We start from the raw sequence: 9,579 nt of genomic DNA on the forward strand, positions 1-9,579 counted from the left end.
TCTTTGGGCTTGAATGGAGGGTTTGGCATCATCTTCCAGCAAGATCTTATGCATGCATATGGATGAGTTTATCCCTTTTAAGTCAGCAAGGGTCCATCCAATGGCATCTTGGTGCTTTTGCAACACCTTGATTAATTCCTCTTCCTGTTCTTGACTAAGGGCAGAATTGATGATCACTGGGTAACTTCTATCACTTCCCAAGTATGCATACTTGAGAGTAGGAGGTAGTACTTTTAGCTCCAGTTTGGGTGCATCTTTCTCCTTTTTCCTCTCCTCCAATGTGCTTGGAATAGACATTTCAGCTGAGTTGGCATCAGCAACCTCAACACTTAACATGGAATCACCCTCTGTCAATCCTTCAAGTGCTTCTTCAAAGGTTTCTTGCACCACAGTTCCCACTGTATCTAGCCTCATACACTCCCCTAGTGACTCTGGTGGATAGCTCATGGCTTTGAATACATTAAATACCATTCTCTCCTCATGTAGCCTAAGGGCAAGTTCACCCTTTTGGACATCAATGATGGGTCCAGCAGTAGCTAAAAATGGCCTCCCTAAAATTATTGAAGCCTTAGCTTTTTCCTCCATATCCAACACCACAAAATCAGTAGGGAAGATGAAGTCTCCCATATTCACTAACAAATCTTCCACTATTCCATGAGAGAATTTGAATGATCGATCTGCCAATTGAAGGGCCATTCTTGTTGGTTTGGCTTCCTCAATATTCATTCTTTTCATCATAGTTAACGACATCAAATATATACTAGCTCCCAAGTCACATAAGGCTTTTTCAACTGTTATTTCCCCTATGATGCAGGGAATTTAGAAGCTTCCTGGGTCCTTCAATTTTTAAGGCAGCTTGTGTTGAATGATAGCACTATATTTCTCAGTTAATACCATAATTTCATCATTCCTCCAGCTTCACTTCTTGGTCATCAATTCCTTCAGAAACTTAGCATAAAGTAGCATTTGCTCTAGTGCTTCTGCAAAGGGAATGTTGATCTGAAGTTTCATAAAAATCTCCAAGAATTTGAAGAATTGGCTGTCCTTTGCATTCTTCATTACGCACTGAGGGTAAAGAGCCTTTGGGACATATGGCTTTAGCACTTCTTTTTCTTTTGATGAAGTGGGAGCAGGTGTTTGTGCTTCTTCCTTGTCATCTAAACTATCCTCTGCTTTCTTCTCTTGAGTCTACTTTGAATTTTCTATCAATTCCCTTCTAGTTCTGAGGGTAATAGCTTTGCATTCCTCTCTTGAAGTTGTTTTGGTGGCATTACCTGAACTGTAGCCAGGAGCTTGCTTTGACACATATCCAATTTGTGCTTCAAGTTTTTGAGTAGCAGCATCTTGGTTTTGTAAATTGGATATCACTTCCTCTTGGAATTTCTTCATGTCTTTAAACTCCTTGCAAAGGTTTGCAAGCATAGCTTCCATTTTGGCCATTCTGTCTTCATCATGTGGTGATAATTGGTTGAAATTGGAGTGTTGAGAGTGGTTATTGTGGCTTTGGTATAGTGGCTGTGAATAAGTATTTTGTGTGGTCTGGTATGGTTTTTGGTTGGAGTTTTGGTGAGTGGAGTTGTTATACTGGTTAGGATTATGGGGTCTGTGGTCTTGGCCTTGGTTTTGTTGGTTCCCCCACCCAAAGTTTAGGTGGTTCCTCCAACCAGAGTTATAAGTTTTAGAGTATGGATCATTAGCCTGCCTAGATGAGTTTCCAAGGTAATTAGCTTCCTCCCAGTTAACTCCTTCTTCTATGTCCAAATCTCCTTGAGGTGATGATTGAGTGTGGATATTTGTAGCTTTATTCTTCTCCATTTGCTTGGTCAATTCAGCCAGTTTCTTGGTGATCATCTTATTCTGGGCCAGGATTGCATCCATATGGTTTAATTCCAAGACTCCCCTGTTGTTGCTTCTGTCTGAGGCATAAAAATACTCATTGTCAGCCACTGTCTCTATAACATCAATGACTTCTTCAATGGTCTTCTTCTTGTTTAAAGAACCTCCAAATGAGTGGTCTACAGCTTTCCTTGATTCACAATTCAGTCCTTCATAAAAGATATGAAGTTGCACCCACTCATTAAACATATCAGGGGGCATTTCCTTGTCAAATCTTCGAATCTCTCCCAGGCTTCATAAAGAGTCTCACCATCCTACTGTCTGAATGTCTGCACTTCAGTTCTTAGCCTGTTTACTTTTTGTGGAGGGTAGAACCTTGTAAAGAATCTATTCACTACATCCTCCCAGGTGGTCAAGCTTTCCTTGAGAAATGATTCTAGCCATTTTGATGCTTTGTCCTTCAAAGAAAATGTGAACAGTAGCAATCTATAGGTGTCAGGATGTACACCATTAGATTTAACTGTGTCACATATCCTTTGGAATTTGGTGAGATGCTCATTAGGATCCTCTTGGGCACTTTCTCCAAAAGAACAGTTGTTTTGCACAAGAGTTATGAGTTGAGGCTTCATTTCAAAATTATTAGCATGGATAATTGGCTTTTGAATGCTACTGCCACAATTTCCTGGATTCGGATTTATGTATGTTCCCAGAACTCTCCTCTCTTGTCCAGCAGGGTTGGCTCCACCTCTTCTGGCATCATTGTTCACCTCTCCTTCATGATGGTTTTCCATATCATCCTCCATTGCTATATCCAAGTCTTCCTCCTCTTCTTCTGCACCAACAGCCCTCTTTCCTTTTGCTTCCCTCCTTAATCTCAAGAAGGTTCTCTTCGGTTCACTGTCAAAAAAGGTTGAAACCTCTCTTCTACCTGTCATACAAGTAGCACAACAAGCAGTAACCAACAAGTGAAGAATTTCACAATTAATGAAAAAGTGTGGTTAGAGAAATTGAGGTAATTAATCAAATAGTTAATGAGTTAGTGGGTTAGTTTTGCTAGAAAGTAAAGAAGTAAGAGAAATTAAAGAAAAATAACCCAATGAATTACAATAGAGCTCTCTAACCCAATGAAAGGGGTTTAGTTGTTCATAGCTCTCAAAATAGAAATTCGAATTGAAAGATACATTCTGGAATTTGAAATGAAAGCCAAAAATGAAGTAAAAAGTCCTCCGTGAGAAAAAAAAAGGGTTTTTTCTAACATAAATTCTAAGCTATTTATACATTTTCTTCCATTGATCCTTAATCTCTGAATTGGGCTTTTGGCCTTGATATAATTGGGTTGAAATAGCTCCAATTGGTTTTCCTTGCTGTTGAGAAGAGATCTGTTTGAATTGCAAGTTCTGATTCTTCAAGTTGGAGTCAACGTTTGATGGCCAATGTTGACTCAAACTCCTTCTTAAAAACCAGATGAAGTTGCTGTCATTGGCGTTAACTCAACATTGGAGGGCCAACATTTTTCTACCCACGCGTGCCCGAGCTGCACGCGTGCGCGTGGATGCAAAAATATCATTTTCCAGTTTTAAACAAAGGTAGAAGGGCGTTGGCCTCAGCATTGGACTGGCAACGTTCCCTCCAACGTCTGCCAATCAACGCGTGCGCGTGCTACACGCGTGCGCGTGGATTCTTTAGAAGCTACGCCTGCGCGTACGCGCCATGGTCGCGCACGCGTCATTGCGCATTTTCAGTTTCAAAATTTTGAGATCAACATCGCGGACGTTGGCCAAAAACGTTGGAGGTAGCATTTGGGGTCTAACGTCACCCACCCACGCGAGCACGTCAGCTGCGCGTGCGCGTGGATTGTCAAAATTTCAAATCCACGCGTACACGTACAGCATGCGTGCGTATCGCTACAGTTTTTCAGAATTCCTAGAAAGCTCATTTGTTCACAACGTTGGGGGTAACGTTGGATGTCCAATGCTCCCTCCAACGTGAGCATCAGCAAATTATGCAGACAATTACTCTGCCTCCCTTTCAACGTTTGAGGCAACATTGGTGGTCCAACTTGGCCACCAACGTTGCTTCTTCTTTATCTTTTCCAGGCTCCTTCTTCAACTTTTCTCAAAGCCTTCATTCACCTGTCATCAACCAATACATGCATCAAAGCCTTGCTAAAGTCATGAGAATTCTCATCATTCTTAGCACACAGGTAATTATAGCAGAATTCTCATGAAATTGCATCAAATTAACCATGGTTAGATGAATCTAGGTATGCATGAATTTCCACCCAATTTGCTTACTTATAGCTCAAAAAAGTGCATAAAACCTATTAAAAACTCAGAAAAAGGATAGTGAAACTAGCCTAAGATGCCCTGGCATCACAGGTCGGCACCCAAAAGGACATAACCTAAAGGGACAAATACGACCTCGACAAGAACAAGTGAAACTCCAAAAAGGTTAAAAAATAACTTAAGGCTCAAAGGTGCTTAGCTAAAAGGGATACAACTTCGCTCAAAGAAAGCACGATCTCAAAATGAGGCTAAAAAGTCGTCCAAAGCAAACTAGAAAGGAACTATACCTAAAAAGTTATAAGGACTTGACTAAAAAGCCCGGACGGCAACCTAAGAGGCAAACTCAACTAAAGAGCCCGAACAGCTAGGAGTAAGATAGCTGACCAAAAGGATCAGACAAGTCAAACTTCCTCCAAGCAAAGGTTGCAAAACAACCTCCAAATATATACATCTCAACACAGATAAAAATCATCAATTAAAAACATTAAAAGACTCATGGGCCCTCCAAAAGGGAGCCCAAAGAGTTTAAAAGTGTCTTGTTTTTAAAATAAAAGTTGCTAGGAAGCAACTAAAGTGTCAAGGAAATCATCCACAGAAACTTACAAAACAATAAGTTTATCAAAAGTCCACAGATCGGACTGTACAAATACATGAACATAATAAAAAGTCATTAAGGATCCGAAGTCTCTTCGGCAGCTACATCTTTTGGAGAGGGAGGCCTAGTTGCAAGAGGGGTGGCATTGACAACTCCATCTGGGACATTTAGTATTTCCACATAAGGATCGGAGCCAGGCGAAACCACCTCGGCAGAAGGAGTCGAAGAGGCTGAAGCTGCAGAAGCCTTGGCTGGCGGCACAGGAGGATGACCCTCATCTTCATCATCTGGGGCAGGCACGATCTTGCCGTCCTCCACTACATTATCCAGACTGAATAAAGTGAGGTCGAGCTCAGGGGCAAGAACCCGGACCTAGGCCTTCAAATTTTCATATGCATCGGTCACACTGTCTACCATGTGACCCTGGAGCTCGACGTAATAAGCCTGGGCAGACTGAAGCCTCTCGTTAATTTCCAGTAGCTCGCCATATGTACAGGTGTAGCTCTCCTTGTATTTTTTCGCCGTTTTTCCAGTCAGGTTCGCAGTTGCCTCAGCAGCAGTAGCTCGGGAGTTCACCTTCTCCACATCCAACTCCAATTTAGCCACTCTAGCATCCAGCTCATCCTTCAAACCCTTAATTCTATTAAACTCTGACTTGGCGTCTTCCATAAAGGCCTTAGTCGCATGAACTGGAGAATCCCGGACAACATGAAATAAGGCCGCACCCGGGTTGGCCATCCGAATACTATTGCTAGTAATAAAATCCAAATGATAAAGGATTGACACATCATCCAACGGAACTTTACCATGAGGAGATATCACCTCGGTGGCAAAACCCATGCCGTCAAAATCCTTGCTATTCAGATCATAAGTACCAATAGTTTTTTGCCGCTTTGGAGGAGGACCAGCAGCAGTAGGAGAGGAGGCAGCAGCAGAGCTCGGTTGAACAGGGTCAAATGGAATCGTCCAAACTTGTGGTGTCGGAATGATCTTCCTCGGGCCCGAAGTATCAGAAGTCGGCTTCTTCATGGGCACCTGAGAAGACTCTTCTCCCGAGGTCTTCACCGTCAAGTTTTGTGCAGCCGTCGCCTTCTTAGCCCTACGGAAGGCCTTCATAGAGTCTGTACATTTCACTATTTCTGAAAAAAGAATCCAGGAAAACAAGTTACAAATAAGAAAGTGATAAATTGGCAAATAATAGAAGAAAGCCATCAAAAAAGAAGTCGGACGCTACCCAGTTCAGCACGGAGGAGGGAAGGATCTCCCAGAAACCTCTTAGTATCCAAATGAGGAGGTTCCCTCCAGTGCTCTTCCAAAACACCCACAAAAGCTTGTTCTACCTCGTTTAAACTCTCCCAAGGATACTTAACTACCACCGTATCCTTCTGCCACCACAAAGGGAAGGTGGGTTCATTATTCTCATCTAAAAAGAAAGGCCGAGCATCCTCAACAGCTCGGACCTTGAAATAGTAGTTCTTGAAATCACGAAAAGTCTCGTCAAATATCGAAAACACCTTTCTCCCTTGAGTAGCTCGGAAGGAAATTCAAGAGGCCTTCTTCTTGGCTACCCCAGGCTTGGTCAAAACAAACAAGTAAAGGAAGAGAGCTAGGGCAGGTCCAGCTCCTGACACAACAGCTGAAAAATCTTTATAAAATCCCAAGAATTCGGATGAAGCTGAGAAGGGGCCACATTACAGGTCCACAAGAGGTCGGTCTCGAAAGCAGTAAAAGGAAGGGTAACACCTAGCTGGCTGAAGAAATAGTCATAAGCGTAGAAGAAAGGACGTTCTCCCCGAGTTAAGGGAGGGAAACTAACCCTCTCCTCAGGATTAGGAGACACCAGCTCGTAATTCTTCTCGTCCTCCCTATTACTACACACCTGATGGAACCTCCTAAGCCTCTCACAGTACTTAGGATCGGCCACAGTCACACACATTAGGACAATCGAATCTAACCAATCGGCCATACCAGCAGGAACCTTGGTGGATATCTCGACAATGCTTTTTACGAAGAGATACACAACAAACTACACCTACAGCAAAAGAAAATAACAAAGGGTCACTACCAAAACAACTCGGACAGAAACAAAAAAAAAGAGGGAGAAGCAACTGACAAGCAACGGGTATGGTAAACAAAGGGCTCCCCAGGGCTCACCAAATCCCAGAGGCACCCTTTGGAGGCAACGGAGCAGAATGCAGAAAAAGAAATGACGCAAAAAACACTCGCCCTAGCCCGCTCAAGCAAAAGAAATTACGAAGAGGCAAATAGAAATCCAGACAGCAACACTTCTTTACAAAGATAGCAAAACAAAAAAACACAACTTTGAAGGGATCAAGGACATGCAATCTTTCCAGAAAGCCTCAACCTTTTTAAAGAAAGCTCAACAAAAGATCGAAACTTTGTGCGGAAAAGAAAAGCATGCAAACAGTAAAGTACAAAAGAAAGATGACTATTAAAAGAAGAGTACCAACCTACGATGAAGAAGGAGTAAGCGCGATGAGCAAATCCACACCAATGAGCGCCTCAGAAAGGAAAGTAGGAAGCTTAGGGCAAGAGATCAGAGGAGCAAGAGCCAAAGAAGAGAAATTCTTTCAAGTATGAGACAATGGAAACAAGATAAAAGCAAAGAAATGGAAAAACAAGGTTTAAACCCCTTTTTTTGAAATCAAAAGTGAGGGAATAAAACAGTAGAAAAGAATTAAAAAATTAAAGAAACTCTTTAAAGCGGTCGCACGTTTCTAGGGAAACGCTCTCGGAAATCATGCCGTAGTTAAAGAAGCTAAAAAACGCTTCGCATTCAAGCAGAATAAACGCCAGACTCGCGCGGAAATGAGCTACTCAAAACTAATGCTTGAGCACAACTTCCTCTAAGGGGTCGAAGTTTAAAAACACGACCTCAAGGGAAGATCGAAGCTCAAGCAGGGGCACTGTTCAGACCTTGGCTCGAGCTATGCGATCTGGGTTGGACGAAGACCAAAACGACCGACCTCTTAGAAGGCTGGCTCGTCACTGACCTCTTTCTAAAGAGCTCGGCCAAATCACCATGTAGGCCCAAAGCATGCCCAAAGCAAAGGATCACCGCTCACCAAAAGGCGGTGTACTAAAAGATAAATATCTCCTCCATAAAAGAAAAGATAAGATAACAAACTTATCTCAAGGAAGGTCACTCCCCACTACTATAAATACGCTAGAGCACCCAGGTATAGCACACACTTTGATTTTACACAAAAAACCTGCCTAAAGTCCGTGCTAACTTAAGCATCAGAGTCTCTTGTAGGTACCACCACCCTCCGGTGATCAAGGATCAGCAGCATTTCAAGATTCAGCAAGTCGGACCCAACAACTCCGATTACACCCGAAGATCTCATCCGAGATCGACTTTCAGTTTTAGGTAACCCTCGGAACAATACCTATATCTAAAAAGGGCACCACCGTCAGTCCATTCCCTAGGAAACAAAAGAGCACAAAATTCTACACTAAAGTATATAAAAAATATAAGACATATTAAAACAATGGTACCCTACTATTTTCCTACTACTGCTATGGAGAGCAAACCTTCGAAAAGAAGAAACAAAACCAAAGCAATGTACGAAATGGAAGAACAAGGTAAAAAACACCAACCTATTCTCAGAAGTCGAACCCCAACGGTGGAGCAACAACAGACGCTGGAAATGTGGTACCACGGACCCTTGAAGAAACCCCAAACACCAAGCCAACGTGCAGCACCAAAGTTAGCAAAAAGCATCTGGAGTGAGATAAGAATAGTAAAAATATGGAGGGACAAGGGGTGAGAACAGAAAAAAAGAGAAAAGCCCTTTTCTCTCCCACTACGCATCATTATGGCGTCTTGGAAAACATAACAGACAAGACCCACTATTAGAAAATGCAACGGACAAATGCAGAAATAACCTACACTCTGACTACGGTCAGACGACCTTCTGAACTTCAAGTAAACCGAACTCATCATCCAACGATGAGACCAAGTGTACATTTGCTCTCATGCTGCGGGGGCAACTATTCCGGACCCCAGTGTCTGGAGTCCCAAACGGCCCAACGACGACCTAGTCCCCAATCCCACGACATTCTTATGGCCCAAACTGGCCAAGAAGCCGAGAACCAATAACTAACATTCAAATTCAAATACCTCCCTTATCTTAACCAACAAGATAAGTTAAGAAAACAAGACAAACTATAAAAAAAGGAGCCAAGGGCTCCTTCTAGTACGTTTTCACACTCATAACTTCTACTTTTTAGATCCATTCTGACTTAAGCGTTGGAATGTCTTTGCAGATACCACCCCCACCGCTCTAGAGGTCCAATCTCGCCCATCATCACCAAGACTGGCGAGTCTCCGATCCTTCTCTCACCCATACCAGCCAAGTCTTGTACAATATGCATTTTTTCAAATGTATGAATTTATAATAAAACGATTAACAATTTCTTAAATTTCATTAAAAATTATGCTTTGCCTCGTTAAGGTTTAGGATTTTGGATTTATAATTTATTTTGTATTTACTTTTCAACATCAAGATCTTGATAATAATTATTTAGATGCTAATATCAAAGGATAATTTTTAATAAATTTTAAGAAATCGTTAATCGTCCTGTTATTTATAAGTTTGTTAAATGCAAATTTTCTAAATTTGAACTTAAACACAAATTTTAAATTTCTATTCTTATTTAATTTAATTTTTTATATTTTATTTGAATTAAAATAGAAGTATTTCTTTACTATATAGAGCTATTTTTTTTTCTTTCTAGCTTCGCTAGCAATACCAGGTAAATTGCATTATTAGCCCATTTTGCTGTCAAGTTTCACAAAGTTGTACTAGTTGTAAAACTAAAAATACTATATGTAAAAGT

At 41.6% G+C, this 9,579-nt stretch overlaps 1 non-coding gene across 1 annotated transcript; it reads left to right on the forward strand.

The window, feature by feature from the left end:
* The first annotated feature begins 2,079 nt into the window (after window positions 1-2,079).
* On the forward strand, window positions 2,080-2,186 carry LOC112773367 (small nucleolar RNA R71). The gene has a single exon (XR_003187920.1). It is a non-coding gene; the product is annotated as a small nucleolar RNA R71 (small nucleolar RNA).
* The last annotated feature ends 7,393 nt before the right edge of the window (window positions 2,187-9,579 follow it).

Source organism: Arachis hypogaea, chromosome 18 (assembly GCF_003086295.3).
Source record: "Arachis hypogaea cultivar Tifrunner chromosome 18, arahy.Tifrunner.gnm2.J5K5, whole genome shotgun sequence".
Taxonomy (NCBI): Eukaryota; Viridiplantae; Streptophyta; class Magnoliopsida; order Fabales; family Fabaceae; genus Arachis; species Arachis hypogaea.